The sequence below is a fragment of the Castor canadensis genome, chromosome 10, assembly GCF_047511655.1.
Source record: "Castor canadensis chromosome 10, mCasCan1.hap1v2, whole genome shotgun sequence".
In the NCBI taxonomy this organism is placed as follows: Eukaryota; Metazoa; Chordata; class Mammalia; order Rodentia; family Castoridae; genus Castor; species Castor canadensis.
Window position 1 is genome coordinate 1,613,853 of NC_133395.1, and position 24,852 is coordinate 1,638,704.

General features: G+C 46.9%; 1 long non-coding RNA gene across 1 annotated transcript in view; it reads right to left on the reverse strand.

Annotated features, from left to right (window-relative positions):
• Nucleotides 1–24,852, reverse strand: part of LOC141411417 (uncharacterized) — a 559,189-nt gene that overhangs the window by 66,091 nt on the left and 468,246 nt on the right. The gene's annotated exons all lie outside the window — the stretch shown is intronic.

The following is a 24,852-nucleotide window of genomic DNA, read 5'->3' on the forward strand; positions in this document are numbered from 1 at the left end:
AGGCAAAATGTTAAATAAACAAAGTCATTTTTTTTTTAAAGCATCGGCGTGAAGCTGGCTAGAAAAACCAGGTATAAATCAACCAAGAACAAAGCTCTTTGGAGTTGCTTTGCAGGAAACAGTTTCCAAATCAACCCGCTAGAGACCAGCTGAAAGCTGGCTTTCCCGGCTGATCATGCCCAGATGTTACAAGGTCAAAGTCCCCTATGCAGAATGATGAAGACCCCTGAAAAGGGACATGAGACCTGTGAGGAGGCATGGAGGAGAACTTCACAACTCCCTGCTTTCACCATCAACCAACAAGCAGCTTCTCCCTTCCTCCTTCTGATGACTCTGACTCCTCTCTCTGCCAACGGATGGGAGACAGATTTGAGTGTGTCTCCTCACTGAGGAGCCTTCAGTAAAAGACCTTTCCTTTTGAAGAAACCCAGTGCCACAGTACTGGCTTCCATGCACATTGGCAGTGAGCCCTCGCCCAGTATCAAAAGAATCAACGGGACAGTGGGATATTACCTGACCAAAATCTGGAAGAGGTCTGAGTCTAGAGAAATGAGTGTGGTGTGTGGGCCACTGTGCATCTTGTGGGCATCAGCTGAACAGAAAGCAATGACTGAACATGAACTAAGGTTATGGTGGCATCTTTAAGTGCAGGGGACAAGAGCTGGAACTTGGGGTCCAGCAAACTGAGGACTTTGATAAGCTAGTCCCTGCTTTGGATTGACATTTTGAAGGGCTGGTTCAGTGGGGACACTGCTGTAATCCAGCCCAATGTTGGTCTAAAGCCCTGTTTCACATCAGCCAGATGGCCAAGAAATCTGCAAGGCTGGACTTTGGTCTCAGGTGGCTCGAAACTGCTGCCTTCCCTAGTGAGCTGCAGAAGCAAATAGGCCTGAAATGATTTCAAATGCTTTTAAAAAATACTGCATGAATACACAGTCAAAGATAACCAGACAGGCTGGGCACCCGTGGCTCACACCTGTAATCCTAGCTACTCAAGAGGCAGAGATCAGGAGGATCGCAGTTCGAAGCCAACTGGGGCAACTAGTCCATGAAACCCTATCTTGAAAAATCCTGTCACAAAAAAACCCCCAGTACCACACACACACACACACACACACACACACACAGATAACCAGACAGAAGGGGACACCCTAAGTGAGAATGGACAGAAACAAGAGGCACCAAAAACATAACTGCAGTGATCCAGATATTAAAACAATCAGAAGAAAAGCTACTGTGAATTGAGGCTACCCCAAATTTAAAGATGATGGATAGGAAGTAGAGACCACCAAACGTGAAGTATGATTATTTAAAAATTCAGAAAAAATTTGCAATAACTCAACTAAGAATTCACTGGAAAGGTTTAAGACCAGCTTAGACATGACCAAAGGGAGAAACGGTGAGCTGGACCCATTTGGAAGTTCACCCAAAAACCATCAGGGAGAGATGAAAAGTGGGACACAGCCCTCTAAAGGAGCCACGGACCCCACAGGACTAAAACTTAACATAGCCTTAAAAACGAGAAGAGAGAGAATGGGGAAGGTGAAAGAGTTGAAAAGGTAAAGGCTGGTAGTTCCCCAGAACTAACAAATGACATCCAAGAGCAGACTCCAGAAATCCCGCTTAATCTAAGTGGGGTCAATAAAAGGAAGTTCACAGCCGGGTGAACAGAGAAGGAGGGTAGGCAGCCCGAGGAGCGTCACCTTCTCCCGCTGACCCTGACAGCGCCCGTGGAAGGTCTTGGAACCGTGCTCTGCGCAGGCTAGGCTGAGTGTGAGGGCAAGTCACCTGCCTGTGGCACGACACTTCAGGGGATGTCAGAACTCGGTTATCAATAGACAACAGCTGGTGGCTGGCCGACAGTGTCTGCAGCTTGGGCTTTGGTGGACAATGTCACTGGAGATCAGCCTCTGATGCACTGGTGATCACGTGGTCCATCTGCTCAGAAAACCTAGCTGGCTTAGGAAATTTCCATTTTTTTAATTGACCTGAACAAAAGTTCATGTCAGGTAAATAAAATTGGACAAGAAAAGTAAAAAGAAGCACAAATCTGCCATGTTAAATAACTTTTAGACGATCCCCTCTGATCTTTCTTCTTATGCATGTGATTCTATACAATTGTGGGAACGGGACGTATCACCCTGGCTCTGTACTCACACCCATCAACCACTGCCTTCCCCTTCCCTCCTGGGAGGTGGAGAAGGACAGCTATTGACCCCAGTCTAGTGGTTTCAGACAGCAGAAACTTACTCAGTCCAAGTTCCGAGGCTGGGAGTCTGAGATGGAGATGACAGCTGGGCCCTGCCCCTTTGGACTCTGGGCAGCATCCTTCCTGCCCCTTCTAGCTTCTGGTGGTGGCCCCTCACCCTTGATGTCCTTGGCTTGCAACTGTGGCACTCCAACCTCTGCTCTGCCACGTGGTGTTCTGGTGTGTCTGTCCTCACGTGACTGGCTCCCTGCAGGTCCCTGTCCTCTTTTTGTAAGGGTGCCAGTCATATGGGACTAGGACCTGCCCTACTCCAGTAGGGTCTCACTTGACCAATTGCACCTTCAAATGCCCTATTTCCAAATAAGGGCACATTCAGTGGACTCCTTTGGGGACACAATTCAGCTCCAGCAGAATCAAACAGAGTAGGTAGCTCATGAGCCCTGGTGCTCAGGCCTCTGCCTTCTCTGTCCCCCTGTCACTTCCCAAGTGACCCTGTAGGAAGCCCTTTTCCACTCACTTCAGTACAGCATCCTGCTGGCCCGGGGAGCTTCACTCTGAAGCTGGATTCCAACGGCTCCTCTTCTCAGGAAATCAAAAAGCATGAGGATTTCATAGTGAACAGTCCCAGTCCCACACTTTGATTCAAGTCTATTGTTTTGTTTTGTTTTTCTCCAACAGAAAATGTTTTCCTCTCCTGGCATCAACCTAAATGAACTACTTCCTGCCATCTTAATAGTTCTAAGTCCCCCGGGGCTTTAGCGAGACAGGGGTTTTAACATCCACTGCACCGGAACTCACAGAGCTCTCTGGGAAAATCAGTTGTTTTCAAAAGCCAGGGATTTGGTTCTCTCGCAAGTTGGGAGGTAGTAACATAGCAGAAAAGTACTCCTCTTTCCGAGGAGTGGCTGTCTACTTTAGTAAGGAAGGACTCTATTTCTGTGCATATTCATGTTGTTTGAGACTTAGATTTTCTTTTGTGTGCTGAAGCAAGTGCTTGTCCACTGCCAACCGAGGGGGACCATGGGGGACCTTACTTCTCAACCAACAGTCACTGAATAGAAACCACTTATGCAAAACGACCTTTCTGATGCATGTGCACAAAGCAGGTGGCGGGTTTGGTAGGGAGCACGGGGGCGGCACAGGTTTGGTAGGGAGCACAGGGGCAGCACATCTCGCAGGCTTTTAGTCTTCCTCCTAATGGGATTATGTTTGCATCAGGAAGATTTCAGTTGCATATCAAAAGTCACTTAGGTGCAATGCCTGAGGTTCTCTTCCAGGGAGCATAAAACCTTTGTCACAAATAAGCCAGTCAGCTTTCTGGGAGACAAGCTAAGAATGGAGGACCCAAACCTCAAGCTTCCTGTTCCAGCTTCTAAAAATAGGGTTCCCAGTGCAGGTTCCAAGGGGCCCATCATCTCGTCTTCTTATCACCCCGCAGCCGTGTGGGCCCAAGGATCATCTTGCAGGTGTGGCACAAATTCCTCCTTAAAATGAAACCAGAACAAAGAGTCTTGCTGTTTTGAACTCATTCTGGAAGGAGATGTGGTGGCTACAACCATATCACTTGAGTCACAGAATCCCATTAGTCTGAGTTAAGCTTTTAATAGACACCATCATGACTCAGTCATCACTCAGCAGCCATATGCTAGGTGCTGAGCACAGTCATACAACAGCAAACAGCAGACACCCTGTGACTACTATGCGTCACTACTATGACTGTCACACAAATGAATCTCTGTGTGGAGCAACACAAGCCAAATACAAAAGACCACAGGTGATGTAGCCACTTTTAGAAAGCTCAAAATTAGACAGGCCAGTGTGTGGCACAGGAAGGAGGGTTGCTGGTGGGGTGGGTGGTTTGCTCTGTGAAAGTTTGAGATAGCCCCCATGCCCTCGCCATCTGCTGTGTGACGCTTCTGAGTGTCCCCTGTAAGATCTACAGTGGGCTTTGATGCAGGGAGCACCCATGGGGCTTGTGTCTGGGGGGAGTTCTTTTGCTGTGCTGTGTGAAGTACATTCAAAGGAGGCAGCAGAGAGACCTGTGAGGGGCCATCGCAATTGTTTCTGTGGGAAGGTGAAATGGCTGGAACACGGGACAGGAGCGTTGAAATGTGATCGAGAGGAAGAAGTGCTAGGACCTGCTGAGGCGCTGGATGTGCGCAGGAGGACAAAGAAATCTCCACTGGATGGATAGTAGTGAACTTGATTTCTTCTTTCATCTTTGCACACCCAAAGTTCCATAGGGTCAAAAACAGATAATACAACACAGCGTAGAGACTGTGAGACTGTGGGGCATAAGTCAGTCAGCTCAAACTTTATCGGTCTCTTCCCTAATGAATCCAAGTCTGCATTAAATTGCATTGTGTCTGTGTGGGATGGCGGCAGGCCAGGTCAGAGGCTCGACTTGTAGCCAGTGGCGGCACCTGCATGTTTCTCAAGATTTGGGAATCGCTTACTGTGACAGACAGAGAATTGGAGATTCCTAAAATATGGAAAGGAAAAAAAAAAACCTATCAGCCACAGTCACCGCTGGCAGGTCCATTTGGCACCATGGCCTGTGACTTCGAGGTGTTAGTGTAATTGGGTGGGTGTGGCCCTCGTGACAGACTGGACAGTTTTTCACCACTGTGCACAGCACACATGGGGCAGCTTCCTGCATATCTCACACGGCCATGCTTATTTTAGAGTTTTAGTTTCATGTACACATTCATGTGGGATCTAGCCAGATGGTACAGTGATTTATTGATAGAACTTTTTAATGAATCTGCTGCTTTTTGTTACTACGATGTATTTAAAGAAGATAGTTTCTTTCTTTCTACTTAATTAATCCCAGTTTATCCCCAGAATAGTTGGAGACAGGGAGTTATTCAAGGTAACGAAGGGCCCAGAGCTGAACTTTCAAACAACTCCCTGTGGTGACAGAAATGCTCTGTACTTGGGTGTCCACTGCTGTGGCCCCTGCCACATGAGGATGTTCAGCACAAGCAAGGAACTGAAGTTTAATTTTGTTTGATTTGAACTTAAAGAGCCACCCAGAGCTACCACACTGGACTCTGCAGGTACAGGCCACCGAGCCTGTAGTTGTTCACTTTCATACCAGAGCTCCTTAGCAGGTGACAATGGCTTAGACTTCCTCCGAAGCTATGTTTGAAACACTTCTACTAATTCTTTGGTGAAAAATGGGTGCATTTGTTGTATGTCACAAATGAAACTGGGCTTAAGAGATTGGCTTAGTTGGGTTGGCTGGGGGTGCAGCTCAGTGGGTGAGCGCTGGAGGCCCTGGGTTTGATCCCCAGCACACCCCCCCCACACACGCACACGCACACACGAAGACTGACTTAGTATCTAGGAGGATTACTAGGCTAGTAGTTTTTTCAGTTGATACTCATAGGAGCAACAGTAACTGTGTTTTTTCATTAACTCTCTACGTGGTTTTTAGTGAGAACCTCTGTCTGTGGTCGACACCCCAGGCTGGGACAGGGTAAAGCTGGGTGCTCATGGAGCTGGCTTTCCATGTTAATGGAAACTCTGATATGGAGGAAGAGGGGAGGAAGGCAGCTTAGCTAGGGAAGGGTTCCCCAATAACGGATTTGAGCAGAAATCTGAAGGGGGTGAAGGAGAGCCCCAGGCCTGTTGGAGAGAAGCGCTGTCCAGACAGAACTGTGAGCTGAAGCCCAGGCCTGAGACCCAGGCAGGAGACAGCTTGGACCATTCAAGCAGCTACATGAAGTCCGCTTTCTGGAACAGAGTGACAATGGGACTATATGAAACTAAAACGCTTCCGCACTTCAAAGGAAACAGTAACCAGACTGAAGAGGCAGCCCACAGATTTCGGGAAAGCCAGCTACACATCTGACAAGAGATTAATAACCAGAATATATGGGGAGCTCAAAAAACTAAACTCCTAAAAAACCAATGGACCCAATGAAAAAATGGGCAAATGAACTAACGAGAGTTTTTTCAAAAGAAGAAGTCCAAATGGCCAAAAAACACATGAAGAAATGCTCACCATCCCTGGCCATAAAGGAAATGCAAATCAAAGCCACACTAAGATTCCACCTCACCCCTGTTTGAATGGCTGCCATCAAGAACACTAACAACAGCAAATGTGGGTGAGGATGTGGGGAAAAGGAACCCTCATACACTGTTGGTGGGATGTACATTAGTACAACCATTATGGAAAACAGCATGGAGGCTCCCCAAAAAACTAAAAATAGAACTGTCATATGATCCAGCAATTCCACTCCTAGGAATATACCTGAAGGAATGTTAAGTCACGTTACAACAAAGGCACCTGCACACCCATGTTTATTGCAGCGCTATTCACAATAGCCAAGCTATGGAAACAGCCAAGATCCCCACTACTGACGAATGGATTAAGAAAATGTGTTATTTATACACAATGGAATTTTATTTAGCCATAAAAAAGAATGAAATTTTGTCATTCGCAGTAAATGGATGGAACTGGAGAACATCATCCTAAGTGAAGTTAGCCAGACTCAGAAAACCAAAGGTTGCATGCTTTCACCCATAAAGAAGAATGAAATTGTCATTCCTATGTAAGTGGACGAAACTGGAGAAGAACATGTTATGTGAAGTTAGCCAGGTTCAGAAAGACAAAGGTCACATGTTTCCCCTCATATATAGAAGATAGATCTAATACAAATGCAGGGACAGGGTCTCTGGGGAGGGACAGCAGGAGAAGTCATCTATACATATATATATTTGAAGAACATGTTTCCAAAAGTGGGGCTGTTAGAGGAGACTGAGGGAGGAGGAAAAGAAAAATGATGGAGAATGAGTAAAAAATGAAAAACATCACATATGTATAGGAACAAGACACAACAAAACACACGAAAAAAACCAGCAGAGGGTAGGTGGAAAAGGGTGAGGAAGAGGAGTGGAGGGGTTAGACTGATTACTGTGCAATATATTTACAGATGAAAGAGCAAGGGGAAAGCAGACCCTTAAACAAAGAAGGACAGGAATGTAGACCAGGTCTTGTTTAGGGCAGAGTAGAACTGGGAGGGAGGGGAGATGAAGAGGAGAAGGAAGGTAAACGTGGTTCATGGGTTTTCTATGCATCTGCAAATGTGGTATGTAGAAGCCTGTTGAAGTCATTTTAAGAAGGGGAAAGAGGGAGAATAATGGAGGGGATGAGATAAACGAGAGTGCATTGTACACGTATATATGGAGATGTCACAATGAATCCCTCTGCACAATTATTATATACTCATAAAAAAAAAAAAAAGAGGAGCCAGAGAGATAGTGCCAGGGGTGGGGCCACAGGGAGGGGCGGGGCCTCGGGAGGGCGGGGCCTCGGGAGGGTGGAGTCTGGGGAGGGGGGAACCCATGAGACTGCACAGGCTTCCAACACATTTGCTGAAGGGCTGAGCCTGAGGTGTGAGAGAAAGGAGATGCCACGGGCTCCAAGGAGTTTGGATCCAATGGGGCAGAATGGGATTGCCACTAGCTAAAACGGGGAAGGGGATGCTTGGTGTGAGGGGAAGTTCTGGCTAAGCAGTTTGACACACACCTGTTGCACAGCTGAGCAGAGGTTTGGGGGGCACAGAGATTCCAGCTGGGTTTGCAGGCTGTCCCAGTGCACAGTGCAGCAGCCTGGGGGAGGGGACAGGGTCTCTGGGGAGGGACAGCAGGAGAAGCCACAGTGGATGGTCATGGACCAACCTGATGCCGAGAGGCAGACGGACCTCAAGGAGAGTGAGGCTGCAGAGATCACCAGGCTTGTGGCAATTCACTGAGGATGGGCTTAAAGAAGAGAGGAAGGGGACTTTGTGCAGTGCCCCGACAGGTGAGGCAGCCCAAGACTGAGAACTGATCTTTGGGTTAAAAGTGAGGAAGTCATTGTGGTGACCTTGGCAGGTACCCTTTAGGTAGATAATGGGAGATGAAGGAGAGACTGAGTCCAGACGGCACCTAGGAGGGACCTTCAGACAGGTCAAGATACAGATAGGTCACCAACCCCTAAAAATGCATACAGCTGACTCTCACTGCAGAGATTCACTGCAGAGGCTCAGAGGCCTGTATGGAGGCAATTCTGTCATTTCCATGGAAGCCATCAGGCTTCTCTAGGTGGCAGGGAATGACCAAGCAAAGTCAAATCATTACTTTTTCTTCACACAGCTTCCAGTGCCACTGACACCGTTAGGGGATCCTTTAGGCCAGTGGGGAGAGGAAATGAATATCTCTGGGCCAGGCAATGTAGATTAAGTGAGCTGAGTGCCAGAGGCCACTCCTAGCAAGTTGCTGCACCAGGAAGCCTAATTCCTCTCTCAAGCAAGAGGGTGGGATGCCCAGGGAACCAGGGAAGAAAGCAGGTGTGAGGCCCAGGCCAGGGGCAAGCCCTCTGAGCCAAGTCCCGTTCCTCCAAGCAGCAATGTCCAACGCACAAAGCTGACTTTGCACCAACCTGCAGGCACTGGAATTGATGGAGAGGGGTGATTTCTGGTTCTGTTTCTTCATGTTAATGGTCGTGAGAATTCCAGAAGGGAGAGGGAGATGGCCACTGTGGTACTGCGTAGGGTAATGAGAGGGAGCACCGGAGGGGAAGCACAGATTGCTGGGTGCTGAGAAGCTTTGCCTCCACTGGACTCAGTCTACAGAGTCTACAGGAATTACTAATGTTGGGAAGACCCATGGCTCTGTCGTTTGGGACTGTCCAGAGCCAGTGACAAGTAGCACTCTGCTTATAAGTCATGTCCTGTGCCCATTTGGACACCTGCTGGGCTCCTCTGCCACAGAGGGACTTAGAGCTCCACTTCCTGACTCCTTTGCAGCTAGGATTCCAAATGTCAGTCACATTCCCCAACTCAGGTTCTCCTGCCAGTGGGAGACTTCAGGGCAGAGGGGAGCTGGACGCCATCTTGTAGCTGCACCTGACCATTTCCTGCCAGTGGCAAAGCCAAGGCTCAGTTGTGGTTGTGGAGCGATGTTTGAGATGGGGCAATGGCAGATTTGCCATGACAGCTGTGGTAGGGTGAAGTCAGGGGAGCTCCCTGAACCTGGCTGTGTGTGCTTAAGTTGTTGGTGGTCAGTTCTCTGGGGTTTTAAGGGTCTGAAGGTCTCGCCTGCAGCCCCTCCTACCAGTTCTGCTGTGGAAGTCAGTCAGCAATCAGACTAGAACCCCAGTAGTGGTTTCTGTATCTTTTGCTAAACCATTGGTGATACAGCTCACCTTTTGCTGGGAAGATGGATTATCTTTTGCGCGTTCATTCACTCACTCACTCACTCACTCACTCATCTGTTCACTTGCTCTTTGTTTAACAAACATAACACTGATACTCACAACTTGTAGGCTCTTTCCTAAGCTCTGGGGACATAAAAATAAGTGAGACCCAGCTGGGTGCCATGGCTCACGCCTGTAATCCTAGCTACTGGGGAGGCTGAAAGGGGAAAAATTGCAGTTCCAGGCCAGACAGGGCAAAAAAATGTTTGGGAGACTGCATCTGAACAGGAAAACCAGGCATGGTGGTGTGTGCCTGTCATCCCAATGACAGCAGGAAGGATAAATTAGGAGGAATCAGGTCCAGGTGGGTCTGAGCAAAAAGCAAGACCTTATCTCCAAAATAACTAGAGCAAAAATGACTGGAGAAATAAAGTGCCTGCCTAGCAAGCACAAGGTCCTGAGATCAAAGCCCAATATTGCCAAAAAAACCCCCCAAACCCAAAACAGAGCTGATCTTTAAGGAGACAAAAATGTGATGAGACAGACAGACAGACAGCCCCAATAAAACACATCATGGAGATGACAGTGCCTACAGGATAGGGCACCTGACCCAGCTGAGAGTCTGAGGCTACCAGGTGGGGGGATGAGCTGTCAGGGAAGGTTTCTGGGGGACCATCACAGGCAAAAAACAGAAAAAGCATAATCCCTGGTCTCACAGAGCTTGTAAACTAAAAATAAATAGTCAATCAGGTATGCTTCACAGAGCTAAGGGGATGTGAGAGAGAAGCACAGCAGGAAGTGGGAGGCTACGGGAAGGATGAGTGGCACTGAGGAAGGATGAAGCTGATCTCCAAAGACTTCACGAAGAGGCTGATGCTCCAGCAAGACCCACGGGAAGAAGGGCTGTGGAGTGCGGGAGAAGAACAAGGCAGACAGTGGCCTCTGTCCTGTGCGCTCAAGGTATTTTTTTTATCAGCCTTCACTCCGATTCTCCAGCCTCAATCTGCCAGGCTCCCTCTTCCTGGCACCACAATCCCTGTGTCTACAGTAGGTCTTTCCCCTGGGGACCTAAATCGGTGACAGGGAACTGTAGGGTAGTGTCTAATTCCTCCCGGATCGCAGGAGAGGTGGCTAGGATGGCGCCTCAGGTTTTCTGCACGTGCAGCACCTCACACATGCTCTTCCAGCCCTGTCTACCTCCCAACCAAATTCAAGTCATCCTTCCACTCAAAGTGGCCCTGGAGACTCCTCTTGGCCAGGTCACACCTGGGGATCGTTTCTTCCCTAGATCCCCACATCAAGCCTAGAACAGGACGTCCAGCTCTGCCCTGGCTGCTGCCGTTTCATGATTCTGTGTTCTCACTCCACACCTTGACTGGCCGGGCCTCGGGTCCGTCATGCTGTCATTGGTACCGGAGCCTGGCGTGTCCCTACTGGGGGCGGGGGTGATCAAGTGCATAATGACTTGCAGGAGCCCCTGCTCCACAGGTATTGACTGAGGACCTGCCACGTGTACATGTGGATGTCCAGTGGGATAAACAGGGCTCCGTCTGCTGGAACCTGAAAGACTAGGCGTTGACATAGGAAAACGACCACATAAAGGTGAGTGCGAAAACTCCCGTGGTGAGGAGGTGACAGTTTTGGGACAGAAAGCAGGAAGGTAAGCAAATTTAAATTCCAGAGACAAGGGCTATCCCAGGACACGGGGTGCCTGATATATGAAAGGTACCTGTCCCCAAAAGGAGGAGAGAAGGAGCAAAAGTTGGGCACACTGATGCCAGGTAATGTGCAGGCCTGTGAATGGTCCCATAGGACTTAACACTACCTCTCCCAGGCAGGAAACTGAGGCAAGGAGCTCACACAGTCAGAACTTGGAGCGGGGATTTGACCATGGCAGCAGGAAGAACTTGCCAGCTGGGTGGTAGAAAAGGCAGAGGAACGGCACATGCAGAGGCCGGGAAGCTGGAGAGACCACACCAGTGGCGGGACTTGGGGATCTCCTCAAAGTCCTGGTGGCACAGGATGCACAGGAGTCACCCAGGGGACACTGATGGGCACTGACAACAGAAACCCATCTCCGGTGGCCACTGCTCATTCTGAGAGGACCACGACAGAGCAAAGGACAGGCTTGGGACTGTCAAACCACTGTTTTATTGCTTACAACCCTGAGATCACAGGCAAGTCTCAGTTTCCACAATTACAAATTAAGAAGAAAATGTACTTGTAGCCTGGTCTTGATATTGGAGACAATACAGGGAGAGCCCCATGTCTGGCACAAAGTAAATGCTTGGCAAATGGACACTATTATCGTGTCCTCACTCAACACACAGTTGGGTGCCTGCCTGATGGCGTGAGGACAGGAGCCCTGTGAGATCCCTTCTTGGTCCCCAAGCACCTCTGAGCACCAGCTCCTGGAGTTGAGATCTGGAGTTCAGGTAACATGGGATCGCTGGCTACCTTCTGCCAGGACTCACCCCTTCCTGCTGCTTGTGTCTGAGAAAAGGGCAGAAGCAAACCCACAAAACCCTCCAGCCACAGCTCCCGGAAGGCATTGTGGCATGTCCTGTTGGCCCCTGCAGCACCGATTCTATTCCTGGCCTCTCGCGAGTGATATTCTGTTTTTGTCACAGATCATTGCATCTCAGAACCGGCTGGCACCTCGAAAGGACTTTTTGCGGTGTGACAAAATCAAGACAAAATTTGTGAGCCCGTGGTACTCCCCTACTGGTCTGTCTCCCATGGACTAGAGGGGATTGCATGGGATTAGTGTTCTGCTGTCCAAATTTTACAAACTTTTCCTTAACATGAACCAGCAGAAACTTCCTTGCTTGCACCTAGACAGCCTGACAGAGGACAGGGAGAAGACAGATGTACATCTCCAGAACGCCCAGAGCCTGTGCCCTAGGCACTCCTCAATCTGCAGAATCATCCAGACACTGATCGTAAGTATCCATCTCGTTTCTTCTCGCCTCATTAGAAAGGTTCCTCGTTGCCCTTATTGATTTCTCTCTCTCTCTCTCTCTCTCTCTCTCTCTCTCTCTCTCTCTCTCTCCAGCCAGGCCAGTGAGCGAGGGGGAGCACTGATCTGAGAGATTCAGGCAACTTTCTTCCCAGTGCCAATAACCCAGCGTGACTTGAGGATGCTTAACACTTAGGCCCCAGGGAGCGGCAAAAACAAGACCCCAGGGCTTGGATGTGCGCTGAAGCTGCACATTGATTTTTAGCTCATGTGGCTTGGCCACTGTGGCATTTTGCCTGGACTTTGACTTCATTTGAAACACCGTGGGTGTGAAAATATGTCAGACTGTCTCCTTGGGAATGAGGCCTTTGCCAATGGGCATAGAAACCTGCCCCGTGTGATAAAATATTTTCTTCCAGAGGGTATGTGCGGGTGGGGAGGTGAAGGTTCTGTAAAAGCTGAACATTCCAGCATCACTGAACCAGGGCCTCCAGCTCCAGCAGCCAGAAAGCAGAAGCTAGTTAAAAGGGCATTTCTGCCCGCTTCCAATGCTGGAGCAGAAGGCTGAGAGTCTGTGTATGGCAGGAGGATCCTTCTGGAAGACAGAAGCCCATCTAGACCCTCTTCCTGGGCCTGTTCAGCTCTCTGTGACTGTGCCACATCCCCCAGGGTAGCAGGGCATCGTCGGTGCCAGGACCTACCCTGGGGAATCCCATGTGGTGCAGCAGGTCAGCGTCTTGAAGCTCTTTGGCTTTTTCTGATGGTATCCAGGAAGCACAAAGTTTGCTGCCTGAGGGCCGGGTTCCCTGGGCCAGGGTCTCACACGCTCACGGCAGGACACACCTCTGATGGAGCTCCTGCTCTAGATCCTTGTCCTGTTTCTCAGGGACCTGGGGTGGCAGGGGAATTGAACATGCCCTGGGGCCACAGGAAGGACGGGGTATGTGTATAGAATCCAGGTGTGCAGGGCTTGTTGGGACAGGTGCTATGGGATGAAGTTTCACACTCAGGGACGTTTACTTGCCTTCCCTGCCCCATCTGTGCCAGCTGCTCAGTAGGGGTCCAGAACCATCATTCCTGAAGGTTCATTTCAAATTTGGTGTCTCTTATTTTCACCTATCTATTTTCCTGTAAACTGTTCTATCTCTTCAAAAAAGAAATGAGACTTCTTGTTCATTTGATAAATCCACTTCTGAAAAGCACCTGCTTTGTGTGAATCAAGAGAGCTGAGCTCCCTGGTGTGACACCTCCAGTGGTCACAGCCTGGTTAGGGCAGCCTTTGTGGTCTTTGACATCCATCCATGGCTGATTTATTGGGGCACGGGGCTGTGGGGGTAAGACTTGTCTATCCCTCCCCTCAGTCCCAGCTGTGAGGCATTGACTGGCCCTACTGGTCCTGCGCTTCTGGCTTTGTCCGTGCTCTGGACTCGCTCCTCCCTGCTGCTTTTCCAAGCCTGCTGCACTGCCCACGTGGCCCCCATGCTGTCCTCTTACTTTTGTTGGTTCCTCTGACATCGTACAGCGAACTCTGCTCGTCTCTTTGCCTGATTGGTGCCAGTGTCCACATGCCTCTCTGGACTTGTGCCAGTCCAGTGCCTGTCGGGGTCTTGTTCGCAGTGTGGCATCTCTGAGGCAAAGAGCCCTGGGGCCAGGCTCGGGCAGCAGAGCCTTGTTGAGATGAGATTCTAGCTACTGGTCAGTCGTCAGTTAATGACAGCAGTGTGGCTGCCGGGGAGAGAGAAAAAGAGTCCACATCCAGAACTAATTAATTCTATCCTGTAAGAAATGCCACATGTGTAGCGTTCAGAGTCATTTGTAAGACCTGTGTTTCTCTGTGAATTTCCCTCTCTTGAGAAACCTCCTCCTTTGCTATGCATTCCTCTTCCTTCCAGCCCCCTCCGCATCCCCTCTGACCAGGAGGCTGGTGGAGAGCCCCCCAGAACGGGAGCCCAGAGCTGCTCACTTTGTGGCAGCTGGGAGGCGACCTGCATCCTATGGCAAAGGTGTGGGGACTCAACACTGCAGTCCTCTACCAAGCCTAAGCCTGCTGCATACCTGTGCAAACACCTGCATATACTTCCCTAAGCTTCCTTCGGTATTGACTTCTTCCCAGAGCTCCTGGTGAGTGCGTCCACTCTCTTTCCTTGGCCACAGGGGCACCAGGCTGGTTTGTTTTTGCTTGTCATGACACCAAGCCCGCCTCCTCCAGTTTTGTCAACATGGCTTCACTGAGTGTGTCTGGGGACCTTCTCTGGCATGTTCCCACTGATGCCCATTCACAGCAAGTTCACACTGTGCCCACAGCCCACCCACATGGACTCATTTCATTCATCGCTAGCATTCAGTTCAAGTTTGTTGGGGACAGAGGCCATGTGGTATTTCTCCTGGGCCACTTGTTGAAGAGGGGGTGTGCAACGAGGTCCGTGGGAAGGAACTGGGGCTTGTGGTGCCCAGGAGCAGAGGAGGGAGGGGAGTCCCCTGCACCTAGAGAACCCCACGAGGCATCAGGTTCCCATAGACTGCCCAGGAGAGGCCTGCTGGATGAACGTGGCCACTGGTCCTGGGACTCAGGGAAGGTGTGTGCTGCCCCTTTCCCCTTCCCTTGCCCTTCTCTTCCCTTTGCAGGAACTGGGGCAGCCCTGGGTCCAGCAAGGAGGAGAAGGAGCGCTGGGGACAGAAGAGATTCTGGGGATGTCTGACCACACCCCTACTGCCTCCAGGGCTCTGTCCAGCCACAGGACCAGGCTGGGGCACTGTGTCATAGGGGCAGCAGGAAAAGAAGTTTCAACCTTAAATGCAATCCTGGAAGGTCTTGGGGCAGGACTCAGTAAGTCCTGAGATGAGGTATTCTTGCAGCAGGCGTGACCAGTGGATAGGATCTGAGTCCTGTGGCTGCAGATTCCCTCAGGGGAGGAAGACAGGCTCTGGCCACCTGCCAGCTCCACGCACCTGTGAGATCCCTTCAGATCTGGGACCTTCAGACTGGGATGGCAGACGCCCCACAGACGTTCAATCCTCTGTCCTCTACCTAGCGCTGCAATCCTTCCTGGGCACAGGGACCAACAACGTAGCGATCACCACAAATATACTACACAAAAATCATTTAACGTAAATTATTTTTTCTCCCTAATGTGCTGTTTTGAAAAATTCCAAGCTGTAAGAGAAAGGATGATGCAATGAACTCTTTATACTCGACAAAGGTTAACGCGGCTCCAAGTGTGCATTTTCTCTCTCCGTGTGTGGGTGCTATGTGAAACTTTGTTCTGTTGCCATTTTTTGCTGAACCATTTGAAAGTAAAGTGTAGATGCACAGCCCCGACACTCCAATGGACACGACGCCATCACCAGGCCAGGAGACGTCACCTTGTTTCAGGATGGGATTCTAGTTCTACAGAGTCTATGTACAAATTTCCTCAACTGTCTCCAGAAATATTTTTTTGTGGTTTTCAAAATACAGATGCAAACAAGAGTCGCATTGCATGAACTTGCCATGGACTCAGCTTCCTCAATCTACAGCGAACCCCAGGATCTGTTTTGCTTTTGCTGTTTTTGTTTTTGGCTTTGAGGTTGTGTTTTTGGAGGTGCTGGGGCCAGCTGTCTTGAATATGTGTCTTAAAACCAGTATCCCTCATAGATCCAAACCACAAATTAAAACATGTAAGTGAGAAAAAAGACTCCATTTATCACAGCAAAAGCAGTGCTATGGTTCAGACCTTGAATGGCCCCCGGACCCCCCTGTATTACAGGCTCGGTCCCGAGGGTAGTACTATTGGGAAGTCCTTTAGGTCCTTGGAGCATGCCCCTTAAGGGGATTGTAGGATTCTTGTTTTTTCTGCTTCCTGCTTTTGCATCCTGGTTCATGAGGTGAGCAGCTCTGCTCTGCTGCTCACTCTTGCTATGGTGCTGCTCACAGAGGCCCAGTTTAATGGGGCCAACCTTGAACTGGAACCTTCAAAGCTGTGGACCAAATTAAGCCTTTTCTCTTTATATGTTAATTGTCTCAGGTGTTTCCTTATACAGATGGATGAAAAGCTGGCTCATATAAACAGCAACACCTTTCAACAACAAAGACTAGCAATGAATCCAACAATAAATGTGAAAATGCATACTGTAAAGCAGTACTGAAATATACAAAAGGAGGCTGGGACAAATGGAAATGCATATTTTCTTGATGAAGTCTCAACCCCACAAAGATGTGGATTCTGTGTAAGTTATCATAAAAATGGAATACGATCCCAAATAAAGTTACCAGCAGTGATATTTTTAATTGAGAAAACGATCTGGAAACCATGAGGACTAAGCAATGACAAGAACTCGGTGCCAGGGCATGAACAGATGCAAAAAGGAGTGGGGAAGAGAAGAAAGTGGATCGACACACAACCACTACAGGAGTGAATACAGGGTGAAGCCACATCTCAAGTCAAAGGAAAAGAGTGCTTTGTACCAAACGGTGTTGGAATAACTGTGTGTCCAACTGAAAAATTACCAGATTCGCATATCATGCCACACCATGGGATAGGCTCCAAATGAACCAAAAACTCAAGTGTTAAAGAAGAGAGGGCACAAAGATACAGAATAAAGCACGAGCAAATTCCTTTAAAACCAGTCTCAATACCAGAAAGTCAACGGTGATAAAACCCACTGGTCTCTTCCAGTCAGTGACATGCACGTGTGTGTGCCCATACATCTGTGTATACTCCTATCCAACTTTGTCTTTGGAGCGAGGTTTTTCTCTTGCTCCTTTGTTGGAGTGAGCTTTCTCTTGCTCCTAGTTATTACTGAACCTAACTGGGTTTAACTGGGGGAGACTGGAGATTCAGAAAAGACACAGGATAGACAGACAGAAAGTGGAATCAGGTGTGTTGGGTGCTCAGGTGGAGACGCACAACCCTTGTTGCATCTTTTCTCTATCTTTATTTTTTAAGGCCTTTCTCCTTTATAGTTCTTTCAAACTGCTTCTAAAGTCTTCTTTAAAACCTTGCTTCAAACCTCTTTCCTTAGACTCACTCTGTCCCATGTTTTCTCTTAGCTGTTCTTTAGTCTTTGCCCCCAGACTTGCATTGTCTTTTTAGCTTTCTTAAAGCCTCGGTGCTCAGACTTGCAAACAACAGTTATGCCTAAAATCTGCATATGCGTAACTCTTAAAGTCCGGGTCCTTAGACTTGCACTGTTCTCTTTAGCTTTTCTTTAGCTTAGCTTTTCTAAAGCCTATGTATAAAGTTCTTGGTGCAGACTTTCATTGTCCCATGTTCTCTCTTTAGCTTTCTTAAAGTCTCAGCCCTCAGGCTTGCTAGCAATTCCCTTTTAGCAATTCTCCTTCAGCAATTCTTTTACCCTTCAGCAATCTTTTACCCTTCCAAAGCCTCCCACATCCAAAAAGCCTTCCCCATCAGAAAACCAGAAGCAAAAAGCCTCAAAGCAAAAGCAAAAGCCCCCAAAGTAAAAGCCTGGTGTTCTCCTTCAGTGAGTCTTTTATACCCAGGGTGGAGCTGCGGTTCTCAGGGAGGGGCGAGACATTGTAAAAGGTGAAACTGCATTCCTGCTTAGAAGCAGCTGTTCTGCATTTCCCTCTTCTGTGGCTGGGGCTGTGCCTACCTCTGCCTACAGATAATCTTAGGAAAGACAGTTGAGCTGCATCTCGCCTTGCTTATGTCCAGTTGCCATAATCTGCTCTCCACAGTCTTGTGTGTGCCTTCATGTCAACACCATCATCTGCCCACAGAGCCTGACTCCTCTGGCACACCCCACATCTCACCCTCTCCTCCTCTTGTCCTCAGCCTCAAAACCACTGATGTGTTGTCCATCTCTTTAGCTGTCTCCTTTCAAGAATGTTCTGTAAAGGGAACCTTGCAAAGCCTCTGAAGACTGGCCTTTTCTACTTGGCACAATTTCCTTGAGGTCCCTGTTGTCATGGGTATCCATTGTGTACCCCTTCTGACAGCTGGGTTGTGTTCCACGGAGTGTGTACATCACTGTTTGCTCAACTGCTCATACACGGATGACAGCCAGGTACTTTCCAGTTTTGGATTGCAAATAGGCTGCTGTGAACATCATCATCTAAGTTCCTGCATGAATGTAGGAGTTTATTTCTCTGGAATGAACATGTAAAGGGTGAGTTTCCTGAGCCATGTGCTAAGTTCTTTCTCTTGTGTTCGAGTCATTGCGCACATTTGGGTCTATTTGGTACGAGCACCGTGCACTAGTTGTCCCTAATTTATACAGACTGGAAGTTCACGGGAACCCAAGGAGTTGCTGAGACCTACAAGGCAGCGACATTTTGGGGTTCCTCGGGCTCCTGTGGTGGGGGCTCTTTTCTGCATGGTGGGGGCTCTGTGAGCATGAGACAGAGCACTGGAGTACACTGACCTCATGTCTCCAAAGCCTCACCTTCAAGAAGGCAAATCATCTCTGTTTTGTTTCCGACCACTGGAACTCAGTATCAGGAGGGGAGGGTGGGAATCTTGGAAAATTTACAAGTATGTGGAAATTAAGCCACACATTCCTGAACAAGCAGTGGTCAAAAAAGAAACCGAAAAGGAAATTAAAAACTAGAACTCAACAACAAAAACAATAGTAAAAAACATGCAAACAGCTGGAAGCTGAACAACACATTGCTCAATGATCAATGGGCCATTGATGAAATAAAAGAGGAAATTAGAAGGTTCCTGGAAGTTAATGAAAATGAAAATATGACCTACTGGAACCTATGGGACACAGCTAAGGCAGTCCTGAGAGGAAAGTTTACAGCCATGAGTGCATTTATTAAAAGGACAGAAAGATCTCAAATCAACAACCTAACACTACAGCTCAAACTCCTAGAAGAACAAGAACAAGCAAATCCCAAAACAAACAGGACAGAAATAATAAAAATAAGAGCCGAAATCAATTAAATAGAAACAATTAAAAAAAACCATACAAAGAATCAATGAAACAAAAAGTTGGTTCTTTAAAAAATAAAGAAGATTGATAGACGCCTGGCAAACCTGACTAAAATGAGGAGAGAAAAAAACCCAAATCAGTAAAATCAGAATTGCAAAACTGGAGATAACAACATACGCCACAGAAATCCAGGAAATCATCAGAGACTACTTTGAGAACGTACATTGTAGTAAGTTGGAAAATCTTGAAGAAATGGACAGATTTCTAGATACTTATGACCATCCAAAATTGAACCAAGAGGACATTAATCACTTGAATAGACCTATAACATGAAATGCAATTGAAGCAGCAATAAAGAGTCTCCCAAAAAAGAAAAGTCCAGGACCTGATGGATTCTCTCCTGAATTCTATCAGAACTTTAAAGAAGAACTGATACCAACCCTCCTTAAACTGTTCCATGAAATAGAAAGGGAAGGAAAACTGCCAAACACATTTTATGAAGCCAGTATTACACTTATCCCAAAACCAGGCAAAGACATCTCCAAAAAGGAGAACTATAGGCCAATCTCCTTCATGAACATCAATGCAAAAATCTTTCAATAATGGCAAACTGAATCCAACAACACATCAAAAAGATTATTCACTACGACCAAGTAGGCTTCATCCCAGGAATGCAAGGGTGGTTCAACATACGAAAATCAATAAACGTAATAAACCACATTAACAGAAGCAAAGACAAAAATCACTTGATCATCTCAATAGATGCAGAAAAAGCCTTTGATAAGATCCAACATCATTTCATGATAAAAGCTCTAAGAAAACTAGGAATAGAAGGAAAGTTCCTCAACATTATAAAAGCTATATATGACAAACCTACAGCCAGCATTATACTTAACAGAGAAAAACTAAAACCATTCCCTCAAAAATCAGGAACCAGACAAGGATGCCCACTATCCCCACTCCTATTCAACATAGTACTGGAATTCCTAGCCAGAGCAATTAGGCAAGAAGAAGGAATAAAAGGAATACAAATAGGTAAAGAAACTGTCAAAATATCCTTATTTGCAAATGATATGATCCTATACCTTAAAGACCCAAAAAAATCTACCCCAAAACTCCTAGATACCGTTAATAGCTACAGCAACATGGCAGGATACAAAATCAACTTACAAAAAGCATTAGCTTTTCTATACACCAACAAACTGAGAAAGAATATATGGAAACAATTCCATTTACAATAGCCTCAAAAAAGACCAAATACCTAGGAGTAAATTTAACAAAGGATGTGAACGACCTCTACAAGGAGAACTACAAACCCCCGAAGAAAGAAATCGAGGAAGACTACAGAAGGTGGAGAGATCTCCCATGCTCATGGATTGGTGGAATCAACATAGTAAAAATGGCTCTACTACCAAAAGCAATCTACATGTTTAATAAAATTCCCATCAAAATCCCAATGACCTTCATCACCGAGATTGAAAAATCTCCCCTAAAATTCATTTGGAAACTCAAAAGACTGCAAATAGCCAAGGCAATACTCAGCAAAAAGCAATGCTGGAGGTATCACAATACCTGACTTCAAACTATATTACAAAGCAATAACAATAAAAACAGCATGGTACTGGCACAAAAACAGACATGAAGACCAGTGGAACAGCATAGAGGACCCAGATATGAAGCCACACAACTAAAACCAACTTGTCTTTGACAAAGGCACTAAAAATATAAGATGGAGGAAAGACAGCCTCTTCAACAAATGTTGGGAAAAGTGGTTTTCTGTTTGCAAAAAACTGAAACTAGATCCATGTTTATCTCCCTGTGCTAGTATCAACTCAAAAGGATCAAGGACCTAAATATCAGACCCGAAACTCTGAAGTTTCTAAAGGAAAGAGCAGGAAACACTCTGGAAGCAATAGGTACAGGCAAGGACTTCCTTGATAGAACCCCAGCAGCCCAGCAACTAAGAGATAGCATAGATAAATGGGACTTCATAAAACTAAAAAGCTTCTGCACAACAAAAGAAATGGTCTCTAAACTGAAGAGAACACCCACAGAGTGGGAGAAAATATTTGCCAGCTACACATCAGACAAAGGACTGATAACCAGAATATATAGGGAACTTAAAAAACTAAATTCTCCCAAAACTAATGAACCAATAAAGAAATGGGCAAGTGAACTAAACAGAACTTTCTCAAAAGAAGAAATTCAAATGGCCAAAAAACACATGAAAAAATGCTCACCATCTCTGGCCATAAAAGAAATGCAAATCAAAACCACACTAAGATTCCACCTCACCCCTGTTTGTTAGAATAGCCATCGTTAGAAACACCACCACCAACAGGTGTTGGCAAGGATGTGGGGAAAAAAGGAACCCTCTTACACTGCTGGTGGGAATGCAAGCTGGTGCAACCACTCTGGAAAACAATATGGAGGCTTCTTAAAAATCTAAGCATAGATCTGCCATATGATCCAGCAATCTCACTCCTGGGGATAATACCCAAAAGAATGCAACACAGGTTACTCCAGAGGCACCTGCACACCCATGTTTATTGCAGTGCTACTCACAATAGCCAAGTTATGGAGACAGCCAAGATGCCCCAGCACTGACGAATGGATTAAGAAAATGTGGTATCTATACACAATGGAATTTTATGCAGCCATGAAGAAGAACGAAATGTTATCATTAGCTGGTAAATGGATGGAATTGGAGAACATCATTCTGAGCGAGGTTAGCCAGGTTCAGAAGACCAAAAATCGTATGTTCTCCCTCATATGTGGACTTTAGATCGAGGGCAAATGCAGCAATGTGGTTAGTCCTGGGTCACAAGACAAGGGCAGAGCACATACGGGAGGAATGGGGAGAGGTAGAAAACCCAAAACATGAAAGCATTTGATGTCCCCACTCCAGAGGAACTAATACAGGAACCTTAAAGTGATAGAGGTTAACGTGAGAAGGGGATCACGATCTTTACCAGTGTAAAGATCAGTTAGAGATGAATCAACTTGAGATGTAACACATGTGTACATGGAAGCAATGCTAGGAATCTCTCAGTATAGCTGTCCTTATCTCAACTAGCAAAAACACTTTGTCTTTCTTATAATTGTTTATACTCTCTCTTCAACAAAGTTAGAGATAAGGGCAGAACAGTTTCTGCCTGGAAGCCAGGGGGGTGGGGGGGAAGGGAGAAGATGGGGGCGGGGATGGGGGGAAGAAATGGCCAAAACAATGTAGGCACATGTGAATAAATGAATAAACACAAAAGCAGGCTTGGATGCTTCCAGATGACCATGTGGGAGTCCCTGGGGGGCCCGTGCAGAGGTAAGGAGCTCACACCCTTCCTCACACCTCACTCTATGCAGCAATCATGACGCCTCCTGCTGGCTTTCACACAGCCGGGAAACAGGCCTGCTTTCTTCCTTTCAGATTGTTGAGAGGCACTGCTTCCAGAATGAAGCCTCATGGGGTCAGAGGCCTTAGAAATGTGTCCTTATGAACCAACCCTCGTGACCTGTGAGGTGACAGCCAGCAGGTTACAGTTCTACCTGTCATCACGCAGAAACTAAAATCCACAGATGACTGTGAAGGTGGCTAACTGCAGACACGGTGCTTGTCACTTGGTCCCTACCTGAAGCCTCGAGGAGCTGTGAGGCTGGCTGCACCAACAAAACGCTGCCAATGGTGGGCCATTTTATCTCCACATGCCTTTTTATTTTCTCCAACCTTGACACAAACGAAACACTTCCTCAGGCTGCCAGCTGATTCCTGACCCTATGTCTGGACATAGGTACCGTGTGTCACCCTCCTACCTTGTGCTGAGGACCGTTGCTCTCAACGTGCTGATCTGTGAAAGTGACTCAAAAAACAGAAAATGGAAGCTGCTGATGACAAATCTCCTTACAGCTTTAAGTCCTGGAGAAAGGACAGAAAGATGGACAGAGAAGTCACGGAGTAAGGCGCCAGCACACGCAAGAGTTAGTCCTAGGTTGAGAAATGTTAACGGTTGAGCTTTAGCAACAGCTCTTGTCATTGCTGGCATCTTAACATGCTTTTATTTATTTAAATCAAGGGCATTTAAAAGAATCTTGAGACAAAGAACAATGGAAATACAACGTATCAAAGGCTGAAGGACATATAGAGAAATCACTGTCTGTGTTCCACAGAAATAACTTAACCTCATATAGAAAAGAAACTAGAAACCACCAAGCTAGAAAAAGAACAAACTAAACTTCGTGTTAGCAGAAGGAAATAAAGACAAGAATAGAGAGAGCCAACAGGAAATCCACGGAAAAAAATCAATGAAACCAAGGGTTGACTCTGAAAAAAGAAACAAAATTGACAAACCACTGCCTAGGCTAAGGAAAACAGAGAGGACTCAAATAAATGAAGTCACAAATGAAAGTGGAGACATTGTAGCAGAGGGCTCAGAAATGAAAGGGATTATTGTGAAGAAACTGGGTAACCAAGAGGAAAGGGGTCAGTTCCCACACAAATACAAGCTACCAAGACTGGGTTGGGAAGAAGCAGAAAGTCCGATCAGACCAATCACAAGGAAGTAAATGAAAGCCTTCTGACAAAGAGAAGTCCAGGCCTGGACAGCTCCATCAGAGCACTGTCCCAGACATTTAAAGAGTTGTTACCAATACTTCTTAAACTCTTCCAGAAATCGAGCAAGAGGGAACACTTCTAAACACACTTCCAGCGTCGCCTTGACACCTGACCCAGAGAAAGCCACCATAGCAGCCCTGATGAGCCCTGATGTGACACTCCAGAGAATGCTAGCCACGTGTCAACCAGATGACATTCATCACCGGGTGGGAGTCCCCAGCTTGCACGGCTGGGCTAAATTATGCAAATCTGTCCAGGCAGTGCATTCTATTAACAGAACGAAGGAGGAAACCCCACGGTCAACTCAATTGATGCAGAAAAAGCCCTTGACAATCTGGTGTCCCTTCTCGATGAAGTCTTCCAGTTCAGGTGTGGAAGGAAAAGCCATTTACAAAACTTCTGCAGCTAACATTATAAGCAATGGGGAACAATGGAAACCTTTCCCTTAAGACCTCGTACAAGGGGGCTGGCGCAGTGGCTCAAGCATGACTGCCTAGCAAGTATGAGGTCCTGAGTTCAAATTCCAGTGCTGCAAAAAAAGACCTCGTACAAGGCAGGGATGCCCCCTCTGCCATTGCTATTCGACATAGTACCAAAGTACTCATGAGCACAGACAAGATAAAGAAACAAAAAAAGCATCCAAACAAAAAGGAAGAAGTAAATTATTGCTATTTACAGGTAACATGATCCTACGTGCAAAATCCTCCAACGATTCTACACATGCACAAAAAATGTTAGAAAAAGTGACTTCAGTAAAGACTCTGGTCACAAGAAGCAGCACAAAAATCCGCAGCACTTCTGTGTGCAAATAACCTAGTGGAAAAAGAGATGAGGGAGCAACACCACTCATGGAATAAAAGCACTTAGGAATACTTTTAACTAAGGAGGCGAAAGGTTTGTATATTGAAAGCAAACACTGATGAAACTGAAAAGACCCAAATGTCCTGTATTTATTGATCAGAATTAATATTGCTAAAAATATCCTTTATCCAAAGCAATATGCAGATTTAATA